Genomic DNA, 20,058 nt, shown 5'->3' with positions numbered 1-20,058 from the left:
CTATGCCACAGCTCAAGGCAGCGCTGGATCCTTAATCCACCGAGTGAGGCCAGGGATCAAACCCGTATCCTCAGGGATACTAATCAGGTTCATTACCTCTGAGCCACGACAAGAACTCCCATGCCTTGTAATAATTTTTAATGGAGAATAAATTGTAAAAATACTCACTCATGATACTGTACACCTGAAACTAATATAATATTGTGAGTCAAATATTCTTCAGTAAAAATAAACATAACCTCCTTATAGTGGCCCGCCCCTGACAACTTTTCTGAAGCAAAACTATATCACCTTCTACCTTTAGAACCTGCTTTATATCCCTAAATGAAATTATTTCTCCTTCAAGTTACAATTCACTTCATTTTTAAAATTTATTTTATATTCATCTCCATCAAAAGAACCTAGGAACTTTGTCTTTTGATATAGTCTCACACTTAGAATAGTTCTCGGCACTAAACTTACAAATTAGTATTGAATTCATGACTTGACCACCGTCATCCTCAAGGCATTCTCATTCCTTCCTCCAAGTTCCAGCCAGCCATGAAAGTCTCATTTCAGTCCTTATACCTCAGTAGTTTTATGACCTCAGAGCCTTTGCCCATATACTCTTCTCTACCTGGAATCATCTTCCTTTTCCCAGGTGTTTTTTTTTCCTTTTCATGGTTGACTTCATTTAATTGAAATTGTTGGTTTAAATATTACTTTACAAAGGCCAAATGAGAGTGCCAATATAATACTCATTCTTCACACTATCCTCTTAATTATTTTTTTTTCTTTTTTAGTTTTTTAATGTCTATATCCTCTGAACTAGAAGTAGCTCCTCATCAACAAGAATTGTGTCAGCATTATTCATCAATGTGAATAGCACTGTGCCAAGGCAGAAAATATGAATGTACACAAGAGTAGAGGGGCCAAAGACACTTCTAACATCAAACACTGCTATGCCAAGATCAGCTTCCTCAGTTGCTCTTAGAAATTTTTCCCTTCTTAAACCCAGTTTACTAGTCTCCAGTCTTTGTTTTTACTTTCTTCATTTGATTTATTTTTTGACTTTCATTATCTTGTCTTGTGGGTTTGAAGCTACACCAAATTTAGGAAACAACGTTAGAGGTCCCTTTCATGTCCCACACAGAAGGATGACATTGTACAGTGGACCTGCCTCCTTTCCTAGAACTCTGTGTATAAAGAGAGACAGAAATGAAAAGGTTCTGTAATTATGAGTTCTGGGATATTGAATGCAGTTCCTTGTTTATATGTAACTAAAAATATTGCTAAAATTATCCTTTACAACAGCATTTTTCAAATAGTTAAAGGATGTAGTTAGGATCCACTAAATTAATTTTATGACCCACTAATAGGTTCCCAGATTCCTTTCCTTTACATTTGAAAAACATTGCTTTTGAAACTGCAGAAGATCACTGCTAGACCTGATTTGAACACATGCACACATTTAGTTTATAAACACAGGCATTGTATTTATCTTAACACCACTCCTTGGAGGTCATCTTTTAGAAGGAAAGGTGGTGGTGATTCCAGCATAGAGACTTAAGACTGCTCTTAATATTGTTTAAATGGGAACCTTTTTATAGCTAAGGCGGATTTCATAGTAGCAGTAAGCACTTAGAAATGAGCCATGTGTTCTGCCAAGCAATTCCTAGTGAAGACACCAACCATTAATTTGCTTATAGTTATTTTACCCCAAATTGTTATGAAGTGGACATATACAATTCAGATACATTACCTAGAGTTGATGACCTGAGCCCTAGGTAAAAACAAGAATAAAATACTTCTGCTTTTTTTTTCCCCTATAATTCTTCCCACTACACAAATTACATTTTCCTCAAAATGTAAGAACCAACTTTATAGAAATGATGGGAAAAAAGAGAATACTTGGCAGTGTTTATTTCTTTCTTTCTTCTTCTTTTTTTTTTTGGTCTTTTTGCCATTTCTTGGGCCACTCCTGTGGCATATGGAGGTTCCCAGGCTAGGGTTCTAATTGGAGCTGTAGCTACCAGCCTACGCCAGAACCACAGCAATGTGGGGGATCTGAGCTGCGTCTGCGACCTACACCACAGCTCACAGTAATGCCAGATCGTTAACCCACTGAGCAAGGGCAGGGATCGAACCCGCAACCTCATGGTTTCTAGTCGGATTCATTAACCACTGCACCATGACGGGAACTCCACGCAGTGTTTATTTCTAAAGAGTGATGCTTGTTTATTCTAGAACAAAAATAAAATACGTTATCAAAAATTTAACTAGAAATAACTATTAAATATGAAATACCTTGATTTATTAGCCAGATGTAATTTTATATTCAAGATTTCACCTTGAAAGCATTTCCAGTAATATTTCTATATCTGTCTATCTCTCTCTCTCTCTATCTATCTAGTTAACATCTTTGTTCAGGTTCTTTCCCAATTTTGAAAAGTTCCATTATTTATTTACTATATTACTCTACCAATCTTAGAAGATACTATAATCTGATATGTTTAATTACAATGAGATTTAATTTTAGGATATAAAAATTCAAGACCTATTAAAAAGTTCTTTTCTTGACCTTTATTCCTGCTGTTTTACAACATCCAAACATTAATTGGATGTTAACTTTCAGCCACTTGCCTCATGGTTGAAAATGTTTGTTGTTTAGAGAGTCAAGGGCCTGAGCTGTCTTTGGTTTTCTGTGTTGGGAAATGGATGTGGAAAGTGAATGCCCACCATTTATGGCTAAAATTATGCAGAGAATTTCTGAGCTCCCTCTCCAGCAAATGGAGTGAATAGAATGACTCCCGTCCTTTTTAAAAGCAGTCTTTTATAAAGCAGAGCTTGCTAGATCAAGGTAAAAATTAGTTATAAACAGTATCATGACACAGTTGCCTTTGGCCTCCTAATGGGGCAAGTGTCATTACATCTTTTGATCTTCCTTTTGCAAATTTTGGGAAACAAAGGAACACCATCCTCCCTAAAATATATAAGGAAGACACATGTCAAAAGGTCAAATTGGTAAGATTCCTAAATTTAAAAAATCTTTGAGTAGGGGATTAGTTTATGTTGCTAAATCTCCCACAGTACTAAGGAGATGTAAATAGAAACTTTAAGCAAATAGCCCTTAGAAACAGGGATTCGGGTTATTAACACTTTATTTTTTTAAGAAGGAAAATGATTAAAAGATCAGGAAATTCAGTTTAAAACTAGAAATTTTTCTGTGGGACCTTACTTAGCAATTTTCTCAAAATATGTTCCTTGGAAAACCAGTACCTTGGTGTTAAGGAGTATTAGTGAAAGAGTTGGTCTATGTAATACAGTAATTCTCATAGACTTCTCCATGGACCTCTGATGTTCCATAGATACAGTCAGGAGATTCATTAGGTTAAAACTGTTTTCATAACAATGCTGGCATGTTATTTACCTTTTTCCTCTGTATTGATAACTATAGTGGTGATATTCAAGCTGTGGTAGGTTAAACTACAGTGGCAACAAGCTCAAATTTTGGGGTGGTTGTGAATGCCTAAGTGCCATGCATTCCCCATAAAAAAAGAACATTTTAACTTAAGAAAATACTCAGTAAAGCAATAATATAAAATTACTAAATCTCAGTGCTGGAGTATAAGTTTTTTAAATATTCTGTGTGACAGAATAAGAAGTACACATTGAGACTTTCTCCCACATAATGAAGTACAGTATTTGTTTTGAGGAAAAGCACTTTTGTAATTTAGTTGCCATCCAAACCAGCCATTTTTTTTTTCCATTGAATGAAATTTTCACTTGAAAAAAAAAGAATAACTGATAGGTTTACTTGAATATTTGACATTCATTTTGGCAAAATTCAAAACCAAACAAAGTATACCTGCCTTTTCAATGAAAACAACTGCCGTTGTTGCCAATAACATGTAAGCTTTCAGCTGGAAAGTTAGAATTTTGGAAGACATGTGTCTGTTATCTTGTGCTCAAGAACTTCTCAAAAAGTAAAGTCTTTTCTAATGTGATTGGTAACAATTTAGTAGAAAGGGTGAGTATAAATCAGTAAGTCAACATTTTCCAACTGATACTGCAAAAACATGTGCAATAGTCTGAATGTTTGTGCTCCCCATTCCCCACAAATTCATATGTTGAAATCCTAATGTCCAATGTGATGACATTAGGAGGTGGACCCTTTGGAAGATGCTTGAGTTGTGAGGGTTGATCCCTCATGAATGAGATTAATGTTCTTATAAAAGACCCTCTCTAGTCCCCCCCATCCCCTTCTACTATGTGAAGAGACAGTGAGAAGGCACTGGCTATGAACCAAAAAGACAGTCCTCAATAGGAAGTGATTATGTTGGCAACTCAATGTTGAAATTCCCAGCCTCCAGAACTGTAAGAAATAAATTTCTGTCATTTGCGAGCTACCCAGTCTGTGGCATTTTGTTCTAGCAGTCCACACAGCATAAGACACCATATACAGATTCCAGATCCATTTAACATAATCCAGTACACAGTAATATATAACTAGGAAATAATTTAGGAATCCCAGATTACTGTAGATGATGAATAAACAATTTATAGAAGAGAAAATCTGAAAGATAAGTAACATGAAAAATGTTTAACAAAACACAACATTTATTAGATTTTCCAAAGGAGGTAAGGATGTAAAAACAGGGTGGTCCTACACTGTACATGGTGGTACTGTGGGCATCAGTTTGGTGTTACCTATAGATGCTACAAATTCACATAGTCCATGACCCAGCAATCTCAGTCCTTGGTTTATGTCCAAAAGAAATTCTGGCATATGTTCATGTGAAGACTTCTTATTGTAGGCTTGCTGCATGTAGTAGTGAAAAATGGGAAACATTCCAAATGCCATCAATAAGATAATACATATGTAATTTATAGTATATTTGTGTGGTAAAACAATTTAAAGCAATTAAAATAAATAAATGATTTATATTTAACAGCATGACTAGAGCTCAAATAATAATGTTGAATGAAAAACGAAGAAAACAGATTAAAGAACGTTACATAGTATGTGATACAAAACACAATGCCAAATATTTATGGATGCACTTATATAAAGTAAAAAAAAAATTGGTCTGGATATGTATCAGATTAATTATAGTAGCTATAATGAAAGTGCAGGAGGGGGACTAAGCTTTGAGTGTCCCTATTTTAATACCATATATTAGGGATTCCAAATTTGCCTATGTTATATATTTCTTAAAAAAAAGAAATTGATATTATACTTCTTCTTTAAGACAATGTATTTTTTTTTTTTTGGTCTTTTTGTCTTTTTAGGGCCTCACCTGCAGCACATGGAGGTTCCCAGGCTAGGGGTCCAATTGGAGCTGTAGCCACCAGCCTACGCCACAGCCGCAGCAAGGCCAGATCCGAGCCGCATCTGCAACCTACACCAAAGCTCACAGCAATGCCAGATCCTTAAGCCACTGAGCAAGGCCAGGGATCCAACCTGCAACCTCATGGTCCCTCGTTAGGTTTGTTTCAGCTGAGCCATGACGGGAACTCCTAAGACAATATATTTTGATACTGGTTTCATGGAAATTGTTGTAATATTTTGGTAATTTAATATTTTTCAAAAACATCTAATCATCTTTAGTAATAAAGTAGATGTGAGTTTACTGTTCTAAATAAAGATTCTTGAAATGTAAGTGAACAAACTAATTACAAGGGAAAACTGGTTGCAATGGAAAAAACTAATGATAATAGATAAGAACCTAATGCTACTAAACTCCAAGCAAAAATTAATAATTACAGGGGAGAAGTAAAAAGATGAAGAAGAGAGAAGGCAAGAGTCAAAAGATATTTGAAACATTTTGTATCATCTCATTTAAATCATAAAATCATCGAATAGCTGGCTAGATTATAATCTTTACTTAACCTAAATATCAAAATAAAGAGACACCAGAGAGTTAAACCAAGCCCTTGTTACAAAAATTTATTTTGGTTCTAGGGCATTTAAATATATACTTTACTTTTGGCTTAATCTAGGAGAGGGGGTGAAAATTAAGACTTAGAGGGAGAGAAGATATCCTTTACTAAATAACCTGATACTTCAAAGGATAAGTATCCACGCCTGGGGTAATATGACTTGGGAAATACTGTTCATACAGTGTTCTACATCAGTGCTGTGTGCTGGGGTTGTGCAAAATGGCAGTAATGGGAGAAGAGAAGTAAAAATACCCCACTATCCTCCCCTTAGGAAGTTTACAGAGATGCAGAAAGGAATGAAATACCAAAAACTGTAAATATATGTGAATTTGTAAACATTTTTAACCATGACGTTGGCCTTGCTCAGTGGGTTAAGGATCTCTAGTTGCCATGAGCTGTGGTGCAGGTCGCAGACGCAGCTCGTATCCCAGGCAGGTTGCTGTGGCTGTGGCTGTGGCATAGGCCAGCAGCTACAGCTCCGATTAGACCCCTAGCCTGGGAACCTCCATATGCCGTGGGAGCAGCCCTAGAAAAGGCAAAAAAAAAAAAAATTATTTGTTTTAAAAAAATCCAAATGTTGGCATTGTCCAGAAAAATTTTACGGTTTTATTTATAATTGTTACAAAGTTGAACTGCCGAAACTTGTTCACTGATATATTTTGACTTGAATTAATGATTTATGTCCCTGCATTTATATTAAAAATTCACACACAAATGAAAAAGGAAAAACTGCCAATACCTGATTTCTGTCACCTGTTTTTCCACTTGCAATCATATACTTAGGTACCTTCTCACCCCATGGGAGAAAAAAAAAAAATCTAATGTTCAGAACTACCAATAACAGGAAGAAGAGAATTTTTGTTGTTGTTGTTTAAGAATGAAATGTTTCCCATCATAGTGGATTCTTAAGCACATTTTCCATGTATGCGGCATGCTAGCTGGATGTCTTTTGGCATAATTGTTACACTTTCGGCATGGATAGCACACAGGTTGGTGTCTTCAAAAGGACAACCAGATAGGACTCACTTGCCTCCTGTAAAGCACGCATAGCTTCACTCTGGAAGCACAGATCTGTTTTGAAGAGCTCAGCAATTTCCTGCACTGGACGCTGGAAGGGAGGCTTGCGAATCAGAAGTTCAGTGTTATTATAATGTCTAATTTCATGGAGTGCTAGGGTACTAGGCCTGTAACGATGAGGTTTCTTCACCCCTCCAGTAGAGGGCGCATTCTTGCCAGGGCTTTTGTAGCCAGTTGCTTCCGTGGTGCTTTACCACTGGTCAGTTTGCGGGCTGTCTGCTTTGTGCCAGCCATAGTATGGAGACCTTCTTACTTACCTCCCCTCTCTTTCGGCTGGAGCTTGGCAGGCTGGAGCTTTGCAAGCTGGAGGCGGCGCTGGCGTTCTCGGGCAGCGGCGGCGCCTAGGTGTTGAATTTATAAACGTAATCAATTAAAGAGTTTTATAAACGTCATCAATTAAAGAGTTTCCTGGAGAAAATATTCTAGAGTTATCATAGGAATATAGTATTTCAGATAGTTTTCCCTTTTCTTTTTTTCCTATTTTTAATTTACAGTGAGATTTAAATAATAAAACTTTCTCTTTTAGAGATAAACATAAATTTTTGTTTTTATATATAGCATTTAAATTTGAAATAAAAAATGAAAAATACTCATTCCTTGGATTTTAAGGAACTAAATAAATGTACTTTAAGAAGATTAGAATATGTAAGAAAATGCTCCCCCCTTTAAAAAAATATATAGATATAGATATATATCACCAGGTTAGGTAAGATTATTAGAAAGGTGATCCTCTCAAACACTGTGATATTAAGTGTAATTTGGTACTGATTTTCTGGATATCAAGGTGTACATAATGAAATCTTCACATGTATGTAAAAGTTAACCTAAAGAAATAATCTCCTTAACCTAAAGAAGTACTCTGGAATGGATATGGTTGATTGTGAAAGCAGATTTTTTGGGGAAAAAAAAAAATCTATACATTCCAAGATTGGATGTTGGCTAAACAAATTACCGTATTATATTACTTAACCATAAAATGATATTCCACATCAGAGATCAGCAAACTACACCCCTGGACCAAATCTGGCTCAGTACCTGGTTTTATAAATAAAGTTTTACTTGAAAACAATCATTAATAGATATAAGTGTTATCAATGGCTACTTTCCTGCTAAAGTGGAAAAGTTGAATAGCTTCCATGGAGACCACATTGCACTTAAAGCCTAAAATATTTATTCTCTGGCTTTTGATAGAATAGGTTGCCAATTAATTTGTCTTGATGGCTGTATAAATAAAAGTATATTTGCAGTTTAATAAATTCTATTATATGATACCCCTTTCTATCCCTTGACCTAGGCATACATACTAAAATGTGCTCATTCATAAAATAATAGCTTTATTGAGTAGTATTTGCCAAGTGTTAAAGAAGTTTATGTGGGAGAGGACAAGATGGCGGAGGAGTAGGGGGACACGCTCACCCTCTCCCACAAACATAACAAAAAAACGACATCTACAGAATAAATGACTCGCACAGAACAGCAACCAATCGCTGGCAGAGGAACCTAAACTCCAGTAATGGCAAGAAGTTCGTGACATTACGGGGCAGAATGGGAGAAAAGAGGAGAGTGAGAGAAGGTGAATCCGAGCGGGACGGGCGCTCCCGAAAGGGAACTGAGGAGGAGAAAGGGATCCCGTACCCTGGAAAGTCACCTACCGGGGGAAAGATCAAACGAACTGGAGGAATCTCCAGATGCAGAGAAGAGTGTAGCAGTAAGTTGGAGTACGGAAAAGCCGATCAAGAACCGAACGGACCATCTGAACTACGGGCACAGTCACCAAAAATTGAGACACCTGGGTGGGGGCTGGGCACCGAGTCCTCAGCTCCAGAGGTTAGTCCCCGGGAAAGGGCTGGGGGACGCCTGGGTGGGGGCTGGGCACCGAGACCTCGGCTCCAGAGGTTAGGCCCCGGGCTGGGGGGGCGGGGCAGAGCGGAAACTGCTTGGGAGGTCTAGAAACCATTTGATGGGGCAGAGACTGCCTGGGAGACTAGAAAACAAAGCTGTCGCAGAGGAAGGGAGCAATACTTTAGGGGCGGGGAAGTGGAAAGCCGCATCAGAGGGAACCTGGGAGAAGAGCCTGGTCTGCGCCCGTGCTGGGGAGGGGAGAGAAGAAGGGGTGGGTCCCCATAGAATACCACCCACGCCACAGCAAGCTTACAGGCCCGCTAGCTAGCTGAAAGCTGTGCTTCCCAGTGCATTCCCTCCCCCTACCCCTGCCACCCCCTATGCTCTCCCGAACCTGGGGCTGCCTGCCATCCAGGAGGGCTGGCCTCAACAATTGCCTGAAGCCTACCACCGCAGGGGCTGTCCCTGCACAGGCCTGCTTGCCCTTTGGAGGGGCTACACTTCCGCAGAGTAGCACCAAACACCACCAGCCCCCGAGAAAAGGCCTGCAGCCCAGAAAAGCTAGAACAAGCCTAGCCAGGCAGTGAATAGATCTGCCAAATTCTCGGATGGTTTTTCTGAGTCGGGCTGCCCCGGGGAGGAGCCTCTTGGATTTCCAGCTGCCCTGCTACCCGCCCAAGCCCCCAGGGGGTGCCAAGCTATAGAGGACCAGCTGAATAGGACTGCCAGCTCCAGGCAGGACCCCCTACAGCCCAGAAAAGCTGCAACAAGCCTGGCCAAGTTGGGAAAAGATCTCAGACAGTTTTTCTGGGTCGGGCTGCCCCGGGGTGGAGCCTCTTGGATTTCCAGTGGCCCTGCTATCCGCCCAAGCCCCCAGGGGGTGCCCTAGTGGATCAGCTGCATAGGACTGCCAGCTCCAGGCAGGACCCCCTGCAGCCCAGAAAGGCTGCAACAAGCTTCGCCGAGCCAGGAAAAGATCTCAGACGGTCTTTCTGAGTTGGGCTGCCCTGGGGAGGAGCCTCCTGGGTTTCCAGTGGCCCTGCTACCCGCCCAAGCCCCTAGGGGGTGCCCCACTCCCGCGGAAGAGCTGCTCAGCACCACCAGCCCCCTAGAAGAGCCCCTGCAGCCCAGAAAAGCTGCAACAAGCTTGGCCAGACTGTGAAAAGATCCGCCTACATTCTCAGGCCATCCTTCTGAGTTGGGCTGCCCTAGGGAAGAGCCTCTTAGGTTCTCAGTGACCCAGATAGCTGCTCCAGCCCCCAGGGGGTGATGCACTCCTGAGGAACAGCTGCCCAACACCGCCAACCCCCTACAAGAACCCCACAGCCTAAAAACACCAGAGCAAGCTCTGCATGACCAAGTGAAATCTGCTGCCATCGTGGTGTGGACCTCCCAGTCCTGTCTGCCCTCAGGAACTCCTCCTTTGCTTCAAAGAAACACTGTTAGCCCCATCAACACTCCAGAAAAGCCACACTGCCTCAAAAAAGATTGACCAACAACGCCAGCCCTCAGGAAATATTCCACAGCAGTGACAAGGCAAACACTGCCCAATAATGGAGAGTACAACTCCCTCAGGAGAAAGAAAACAACAAGCAAGATGAAGAAGCTGAGAAACCACCCCCAGTAAAACCAACAAGAGAACTCACCTAAAACAGTCAACAATGAAACAGATCTCTGTAGTCTGACAGACCTGGAGTTCAAAAGAGAACTAGTGAAAATACTGAAGGAATTAAGAGAAGATATGAACAGTAATGCAGATACCCTCAGAAAGGAACTAGAAAAGATAAGGAGGAGCCAAGAAAAACTAGAACATTCATTGGCAGAGATGCAAACTGAACTAAGGGCAGTAAAAACCAGAATGAATAATGCAGAAGAACGAATCAGTGATATGGAAGATAGAATAATGGAAATCACTCAATCTGGTCAACAGACAGAAAACCGAGTCAAAAAACTGGAAAGCAATATAAGAGACCTATGGGATAACATAAAGCGGGCCAATCTATGCATAATAGGAATTCCAGAAGGAGTAGAAAAAGATAAGGGGATGGAAAATATATTTGAAGAAATTATCGCTGGAAACTTCCCAAATCTAAAGGATACTGGGTTCAAGATACAAGAAGCACAGAGGGCCCCAAACAAACTGAACCCAAACAGACCCACACCAAGACACATCATAATAAAGATGGCAAAAGTTAGTGATAAAGAGAGGATCCTAAAGGCAGCAAGAGAAAAACAGAATGTTACCTACAAGGGAACCCCCATAAGAATATCAGCTGATTTCTCTACAGAAACACTACAGGCCAGGAGGGAATGGCAAGAGATATTTAAAGTGCTAAAAGGAAAAAATATGCAACCTAGAATACTCTATCCAGCAAGAATATCATTTAAAATAGAAGGAGAAATAAAAATTTTTTCCAACAAACAAAAACTTAAAGAATACAGCAACACAAAACCCAGGTTAAAGGAAATATTGAAAGGGCTTCTCTAAACCAAAAAGAAAGGAAGGAAAGGGAAGAAAAAAGAAAAGAAAAAAAAGAAGAAGAAGAGGAAGAACTAGGACTGAGGAAACCGCAATCAGAGAGCAGTCACTCAAATAAGCCAGCATACAGATTTAATCATGAACATGCTTCAAACAAAATAAAATTAAAAAGAAAAAATAAAAAAGAGTCATCAAAACCATAAAATGTGGGCAAGGGATGTTAGGAAGTAAATAACCCTTTTTTGTTTGTTTGTATGTTTCTCTTCTTAATTTTAATATAGTAATGAAGTGTTTGAACTTACAGGACCATCAGGCTAAAACACACAATTATGGGAAGGGGTTAGCATACTTAAAAAACAGGGCAACCACAAGCCAAAACCAAATGTTGCATTTGCAAAAAATGAAAAAACAAATACACTCAAGCAGATAATAACAGGAGACCATCCAACCAAAAAAAAAAAAAAAGGAAGAATGGAGAACCATAGAATCAACTGGAACACGAGGTTCAAGTGGCAATAAATAATCATCTATCAGTTATCACCTTAAATGTCAATGGACTGAACGCCCCAGTCAAAAGACACAGAGTGGCTGAGTGGATAAAAAGGCAAAAACCTTCCATATGCTGCCTACAAGAAACTCACCTTAGGACAAAAGATACATATAGATTGAAAGTGAAAGGGTGGGGAAAAATATTTCACGCCAATAGACAAGACAGAAAAGCAGGAGTCGCAACACTCATATCAGACAAAATAGACTTTAAAACAAAAGACAGAAAGAAAGACAAAGAAGGACACTACTTAATGATTAAGGGATCCATCCAAGGAGAGGATGTTACTATCGTCAACATAAATGCCCCAAATACAGGAGCACCCAGATACATACAACAAATATTAACAGACATAAGGGAGATATTGATGAGAATACAATCATAGTAGGAGACCTTAATACCCCCTCACATCAATGGACAGATCCTCTAGACAGAAAACCAATAAAGCAACAGAGATCCTAAAGGAAACAATAGAAAAGTTAGACTTCATTGATATCTTCAGGACACTACATCCAAAAAAAGCAGAATACACATGCTTCTCAAATGCTCATGGAACATTCTCAAGAATCGACCACATACTGGGACACAAAGCGAATCTCAATAAATTTAGGAGCATAGAAATTATCTCAAGTATCTTCTCTGACCACAATGCCATGAAATTAGAAATCAGCCATGGGAAAAGGAAAGAGAAAAAAACCTACTGCATGGAGACTAAACAACATGCTAGTAAAAAACCAATGGGTCAATGAGGAAATCAAGAAGGAAATTAAAAACTACCTTGAAACAAATGATAATGAAGACACAACCGCTCAAAATCTATGGGATGCTGCGAAAGCAGTGCTCAGAGGGAAATTTATTGCAATACAGGCCTTTCTCAACAAAGAAGAAAGATCCCAAATGGACAACTTAACCCTCCACCTCAATGAATTAGAAAAAGAAGAACAAAAAAGTCCTAAAGTCAGCAGAAGGAAGGAAATTATAAAGATCAAAGAAGAAATCAATAAAATAGAGACTCAAAAAACAATAGAGAAAATTAATAAAACCAAGAGCTGGTTCTTTGAAAAGGTGAACAAAATTGACAAACCCCTGGCCAGACTCACTAAAAAGAGGAGAGAAAGAACCCAAAGAACCAAAAGTATAAATGAAAAAGGAGAAATCACAACGGATACAGCAGAAATACAAAAAACCATAAGAGAATACTATGAACAACTATACGGCAACAAGTTTGACAATCTGGAAGAAATGGACAATTTTCTAGAATCTTACAGCCTGCCAAAACTGAATCAAGTAGAAACAGACCAAGTGAACAGACCCATCACTAGAAATGAAATTGAAGAGGTCATAAAATCACTCCCTACAAATAAAAGTCCAGGACCAGATGGCTTCACAGGTGAATTTTATCAAACATATAAAGAGGAATTGGTGCCCATCCTCCTTAAACTCTTTCAAAAGGTTGAAGAAGAAGGAATACTCCCAAAGACATTCTATGATGCCACCATCACCCTCATTCCAAAACCAGACAAAGATACCACCAAAAAAGAAAACTATCGCCCAATATCATTGATGAATATAGATGCAAAAATTCTTAACAAAATCTTGGCCAACCAAATCCAACAACATACCAAAAAAATTATACACCATGACCAGGTTGGGTTCATCCCAGGTTCACAAGGATGGTTCAACATTCTCAAATCAATCAGCATCATACACCACATTAACAAACAAAAAGTCAAAAATCATATGGTCATCTCAATAGACGCAGAAAAAGCATTTGACAAAGTCCAACATCCATTCATGATCAAGACCCTCACCAAAGTGGGTATAGAGGGAACACTCCTGAATATAATCAAAGCCATTTATGAGAAACCCACAGCAAATATAATACTCAATGGGGAAAAACTGAAAGCCTTCTCACTCCAATCTGGAACAAGACAGGGATGCCCACTCTCACCACTGCTCTTCAACATAGTTTTGGAAGTCCTAGCCACAGCAATTAGACAAACCAAGGAAATAAAAGGCATCCATATAGGGAGAGAAGAGATCAAACTGTCACTGTATGCAGATGACATGATACTATACATAGAAAACCCGAAGGACTCAACCCCAAAACTACTTGAACTGATTCATAAATTCAGCAAAGTAGCAGGATATAAGATTAACATTCAGAAGTCAGTTGCATTTCTGTACACCAGCAATGAAACATTAGAAAAGGAATACAAAAATACGATACCTTTTAAAATTGCACCTCACAAAATCAAATACCTCGGAATACACCTGACCAAGGAGGTAAAGGACCTATATGCCGAGAACTATAAAACTTTAATCAAAGAAATCAAAGAAGATGTAAAGAAATGGAAAGATATTCCATGTTCCTGGATTGGGAAAATCCATATTGTAAAAATGGCCATACTACCCAAAGCAATCTACAGATTCAATGCAATCCCTATCAAATTACCCAGGACATTTTTCACAGAACTAGAACAAACAGTCCAAACATTTATATGCAACACAAAAGACCCAGAATCGCCAAAGCAATCCTGAGAAACAAAAACCAAGCAGGAGGCATCACTCTCCCAGACTTCAACAAATACTACAAAGCCACAGTCATCAAAACAGTGTGGTACTGGTACCAAAACAGACAGACAGACCAATGGGACAGAATAGAGAACCTGGAAATAAACCCTGACACCTATGGTCAATTAATCTTTGACAAGGGAGGCAAGAACATCAAATGGGAAAAAGAAAGTCTATTCAGCAAGCATTGCTGGGAAACCTGGACAGCCGCATGCAAAGCAATGAAACTAGAACACACCCTCACACCATGCACAAAAATACACTCAAAATGGCTGAAAGACTTAAATATAAGACAGGACACCATCAAACTCCCAGAAGAAAACATAGGCAAAACACTCTCTGACATCAACATCATGAATATTTTCTCAGGTCAGTCTCCCAAAGCAATAGAAATCAGAGCAAAAATAAACCCATGGGACCTCATCAAACTGAAAAGCTTTTGCACAGCAAAGGAAACCAAAAAGAAAACAAAAAGACAACTCACAGAATGGGAGAAAATACTTTCAAATGATGCAACCGACAAGGGCTTAATCTCTAGAATATATAAACAACTTATACAACCCAACAGCAAAAAAGCCAATCAACCAATGGAAAAATAGTCAAAAGACCTGAATAGACATTTCTCCAAAGAAGATATACAGATGGCCAACAAACACATGAGAAAATGCTCAACATCGCTGATTATAAGAGAAATGCAAATCAAAACTACCATGAGATATCACCTCACACCAGTCAGAATGGCCATCATTAATAAATCCACAAATAACAAGTGCTGGAGGGGCTGTGGAGAAAAGGGAACCCTCCTGCACTGTTGGTGGGAATGTAAACTGGTACAGCCACTATGGAGAACAGTTTGGAGATACCTTAGAAATCTATACACAGAACTTCCATATGACCCCGCAATCCCACTCTTGGGCATCTATCTAGACAAAACTCTACTTAAAAGAGACACGTGCACCCGCATGTTCATTGGAGCACTATTCACAATAGCCAAGACATGGAAACAACCCAAATGTCCATCGACAGAGGATTGGATTCGGAAGATGTGGTATATATACACAATGGAATGCTACTCAGCCATCAAAAAGAATGACATAATGCCATTTGCAGCAACATGGATGGAACTAGAGAATCTCATACTGAGTGAAATGAGCCAGAAAGACAAAGACAAATACCATATGATATCACTTATAACTGGAATCTAATATCCAGCACAAATGAACATCTCCTCAGAAAAGAAAATCATGGACTTGGAGAAGAGACTTGTGGCTGCCTGATGGGAGGGGGAGGGAGTGGGAGGGATCGGGAGCTTGGGCTTATCAGACACAACTTAGAATAGATTTACAAGGAGATCCTGCTGAATAGCATTGAGAACTTTGTCTAGATACTCATGTTGCAACAGAAGAATGGCTGAGGGAAAAATGTAATTGTAATGTATACATGTAAGGATAACCTGACCCCCTTGCTGTACAGTGGGAAAATAAAAAAAAAAATAATAAAAAAAAATAAAGATGTACTTTACTACTAAACATAAAAAAAAGAAGTTTATGTGTATAATTCAATTCTCACAGCACTCTTATGCACTCTTAATCCATTTTACAAATAAATTGAGGCTCTGGGAAATTATGTAATTTACAAAAGATGGCACAGCCAGTAGATGACAGAAGTAGGATTTTAAAACTTACACATGCTTGTTTTTCTTTATAACTGATAGGCTGTACCTCAAAATATTAAAAGTGTTCCCTGGATTCTTAGATTATGAGTGTTTTATTCTTTTACTTTTAATCTGTGTATTCTTTTCCTATAAAGAATCTTAATTATTTTGTTATTATTTTATTACATTTATTATTAAAAAAGGAAATTCCAAATAGTCAGTAGTTGTGAATTTGAAAATTGGCAAATTTAATTCCTATCATTTGTTGACTATCTCTTCATTTACCTTACACAAAACCACAATTACCATGTTATATGGGGTCTTTGGTGCTAGAGAAATGATAAAATAATTATCAAATCAAAACAAATTATTTTTCATCAACAATGAAACTGTGGTAGGGCTGACAGATATAATTTAATATAGTTTTGTTGCAAAGGGCACTTCTTACTTAATGACAAAAATCCATCAGCAAAATCTTAAGAAATGAAGAAATACAAGGTTTATTTTTCCTTTACCTTCTTAAAACTTCTTGGAAGAGTTGTTTTCCCTCTTGATGGTTTCTTTTTTGCCCCTTGAGATAAAAATTCCACAATCTGTAATAGAGGACATTGACATTTTAAGCCAGTAACCTTTTGTCAGGTATTTTTTTGTTTCAACTTTTTCCTCATTATTTGACATGGTCACCATTATCTTCTTCAAATAACCATCTCCTTTGGTGTATTTTAGCTTGCATTATCCCCACACTCATCCTTTGCCATGACTTGTTCCTTACCCTCTCATGCAGGGCCTCTGCAAGAGGTCCTCATCACCACTTCATTTTCCCTTTCACGTCATGTCTTAGCAACACCGAGCAGCTTTTGGTTTGATGAACCAGCATGCTGTTATCAACTCTGTGTGCCTGCTCACAGTTTATGTCCTTCTAGTAGAGATTTTCTCCCTCCTGTGATTAGTATCTGCTCACTTTTTAAAGCTTTACTGAAATGTCACAGAAAGACTTTCTAAATTACTAAAGCAATATGATTTCAACCTTCATTGGACCCTCATTTTAGATTTTTCTAACATGTATTTATATTTTGAGAGTTTCATCCTACTGATTTTATGCCATTTTCCTACAGTAGGCAACATGAGTGCTTACTAATGATTGCTTCTTACTCATTTTAAGATGTTTCTGTAGCACATACTACATTGAACATGATGTGTGTGCAATAACAATTTGTTGTTAATATTTAAGCAAAATATTTGAGAATGGCATAGCCTGTGTGTTTTGTCATGTTACTCTGAGTAAATATGGGTACTACAAATTTGCTGGTAAGCATGTATGAGAAAAATCTGATTTCCATTTTTAGCCAGTACAAAAGAGTAGAGGTATGTAAGAAAATGTACAAGGCTTAGGGATTTATGTTTCTTATAAATGACTCACTATTTTAAGCATGTTTTTATCATGGATGAAACCTGTGTGTGATTATAGCATACATAAATGTGCTTTAAAAATCTGTTTTCTATTACTATATAAAATTCAAGTGTTTTGAATTATATATCACTCTTGTATTCCATTAATTGAAAATATTGGTTGTAATATATGCCAGAGATTAAGTACACTTTGGCATTTAGAAAGGTGGGAGTAATAGGTTTTTGATGCTGGTTTTCATATTTTTATGTTAACAGGAATTTTATAAGCTAAGAATAATATGAATAGCTAATTTTTAGATATCTTTAATTTACTATTAAGTGTCATGTCTATCTTTGCCTTAAAAAGAAAAAAAAAAAAGACTTTTTTATGTACCGTGATTAATCTAGTCTAAGATGCTATTTGTCTTACTTTGGGTTATTCTGAAAATAGAACCTAGGCTCTTTAGGTTGGACACTGTCAGTGAACACAAAAACTGCTGCAATAGGTGAAGCAGAATTCACGATAGGTCAAGGGCTTGTGAGGATGAGCAATTTAAGTATCTGCTTCCCAAAGACATATTACTATTTTATTTCTTACTAAGAGAGAAAAAAAATGCTGTCAACTATACTATGGCATAATGCTTATCACTTAGACATTTATTTTATACTTATTTTAAAAGGTCTTTTTGATTTCATGCATAGATTTTTAAAATCCTCCCTACGTATATGTGTGCATGCAAAATAAATTAATATATTTATAAAACTTTACATTCAAAGTCTAACATTTCTGAATTATATTCTGACCCAGAGTTGTCAGTATTTTTGTTTTTCTGTATAAATTGTACTATGTGACATTAAGACTGTCAGTGATACAGCATTTCTTAAAAGTGTGCTCCTCTGTTGTCTCTGGAACTTTAAAGCATCAATACCGTTTCTGCTTGTTTAGATTCACATGGACAGGCAATTAGAACTATGTCACAACTGCTTCCTGGCTGAAGTGATTTTAGGACATCCTGATTTCAGAAATGTTAAAATGTGAAAAAAAAATATGCATCTTAGATGAAATGTCACATATAAGCTTTAGTATGTAATAATTGAAAATATCAGTTAACTTCCTTTCTTTTCCTTCTGTCCTTTCTTCCTTCCTTACTTCCTCTCTTTCTACATAATAATATTAACTTTTCACTTTATACAACATCTAGAAACTGTAAAACACTACTACATTTAACCTACTTATCAAAAAAGAAACTCCATACTTCATGAGAATTCTACTCATATGAGAAGGAAAAAGGAGACAATGAATAGTATAGTCACAGATACAACATGAGTCCAAGGAAACATCAATTCTTTGATGTCATCTTTTCCATTTACCAGAGTGGATAGAGTAAGAAAGCAAGGGAGAAAAAAGAGGGAAAGAAGCACTCACAGAGGACTGATCACATCCCATAGTAATTTTGACAACTCTTGCTCAGGATTTTATAGAATGGTATCATTTTACCAACACAATGTGATGGGGATGAGGGAAACATGAATAGAGGGAGAAGATTCAAAAAGACAGGTACATTGTACATCCTATTACCCTCCTGAATACTTTTCACTAATATGAACTTCTGTGCTAATCCAGAAAATAGCAAGAAATTAATCTTCACAAAGTGATAAAACTTAAAGAGTTCTGCTCTTTTTGCAAATGTAAGTGGTGCACAGTTTTCCTTTTAATTCAAAAGAGTAACAATATCATGATCAGTTACTTTTTTGGGATTCCCTACAATCTTTCTCACTATTCCCACCATGCCCATGTTGCTATAGGACAGTCAGGGAAGTGGGGGTAGAACTTCAGAGATAATGATAATGGGATAGTGAGATAGAATCCTTACTCTTTCTTAGACGTCCACATTTTTATGGTAGTAAGTCTTCCTTCTGATTTGTAGTGGTAGAGAGGAAATGGCATAGGAAGAACTAAGGTAATATGATGGAAGTTAAATATATATTTTTATATATGAATGTAATATATGTTTATTATTAAGATAAATACCAATCATAGATTAATTATATCAGAAGCTTATTGAATATTATTCTTCTCATATGCTAAAATTTTAAATGGTGTACTTACTGTGTCACAGGAATGCCATAAGTATCTTTCTAGTCTATTTGGATTAAAACTTTTTAAAAAATTGCTGTGTAATTTTAAAGTTGGACAATTAAAATAAAATTTAATTATTATTTTTCTTCTTTTACACAGTAATTTATTATGCATTGGTCTAAAATGGTGATTAAACCGTTAAAATTAATAAATATTAGAGATATACTGTTTTATGCTTTTGATCTTCAGTTCCTAGGCATGTTCATATTTCATAAGCTTAGAAGTCTTTATGAAACTAAGGAAAAAAGGGAAAACAGATGCCACTTATTAAAACTGTATGTTTAATGTTGAGTTCTTAGGAAGAAAAAGAAGAAATGGCTACATGGAATGGAGACAAAGCTAAAATATAGTGGAGATTGAAAAGTCAATAATCTATACTGGAAGAATCCCATTCCTTTGCATTCTTGCAATAATGTTTTCTGTTCATATTTTTA

At 37.5% G+C, this 20,058-nt stretch overlaps 1 pseudogene; it reads right to left on the bottom strand.

Annotated features, from left to right (window-relative positions):
* Positions 1-6,827: 6,827 nt before the first annotated feature.
* On the bottom strand, positions 6,828-7,233 carry LOC125111863 (histone H3-like; annotated as a pseudogene).
* Positions 7,234-20,058: the final 12,825 nt, after the last annotated feature.

This window comes from Phacochoerus africanus, chromosome 11 (assembly GCF_016906955.1).
Source record: "Phacochoerus africanus isolate WHEZ1 chromosome 11, ROS_Pafr_v1, whole genome shotgun sequence".
NCBI lineage: Eukaryota > Metazoa > Chordata > Mammalia > Artiodactyla > Suidae > Phacochoerus > Phacochoerus africanus.
Note: the sequence above shows the minus strand (reverse complement) of the source record. Positions and strands in the feature narration are given on the sequence as shown.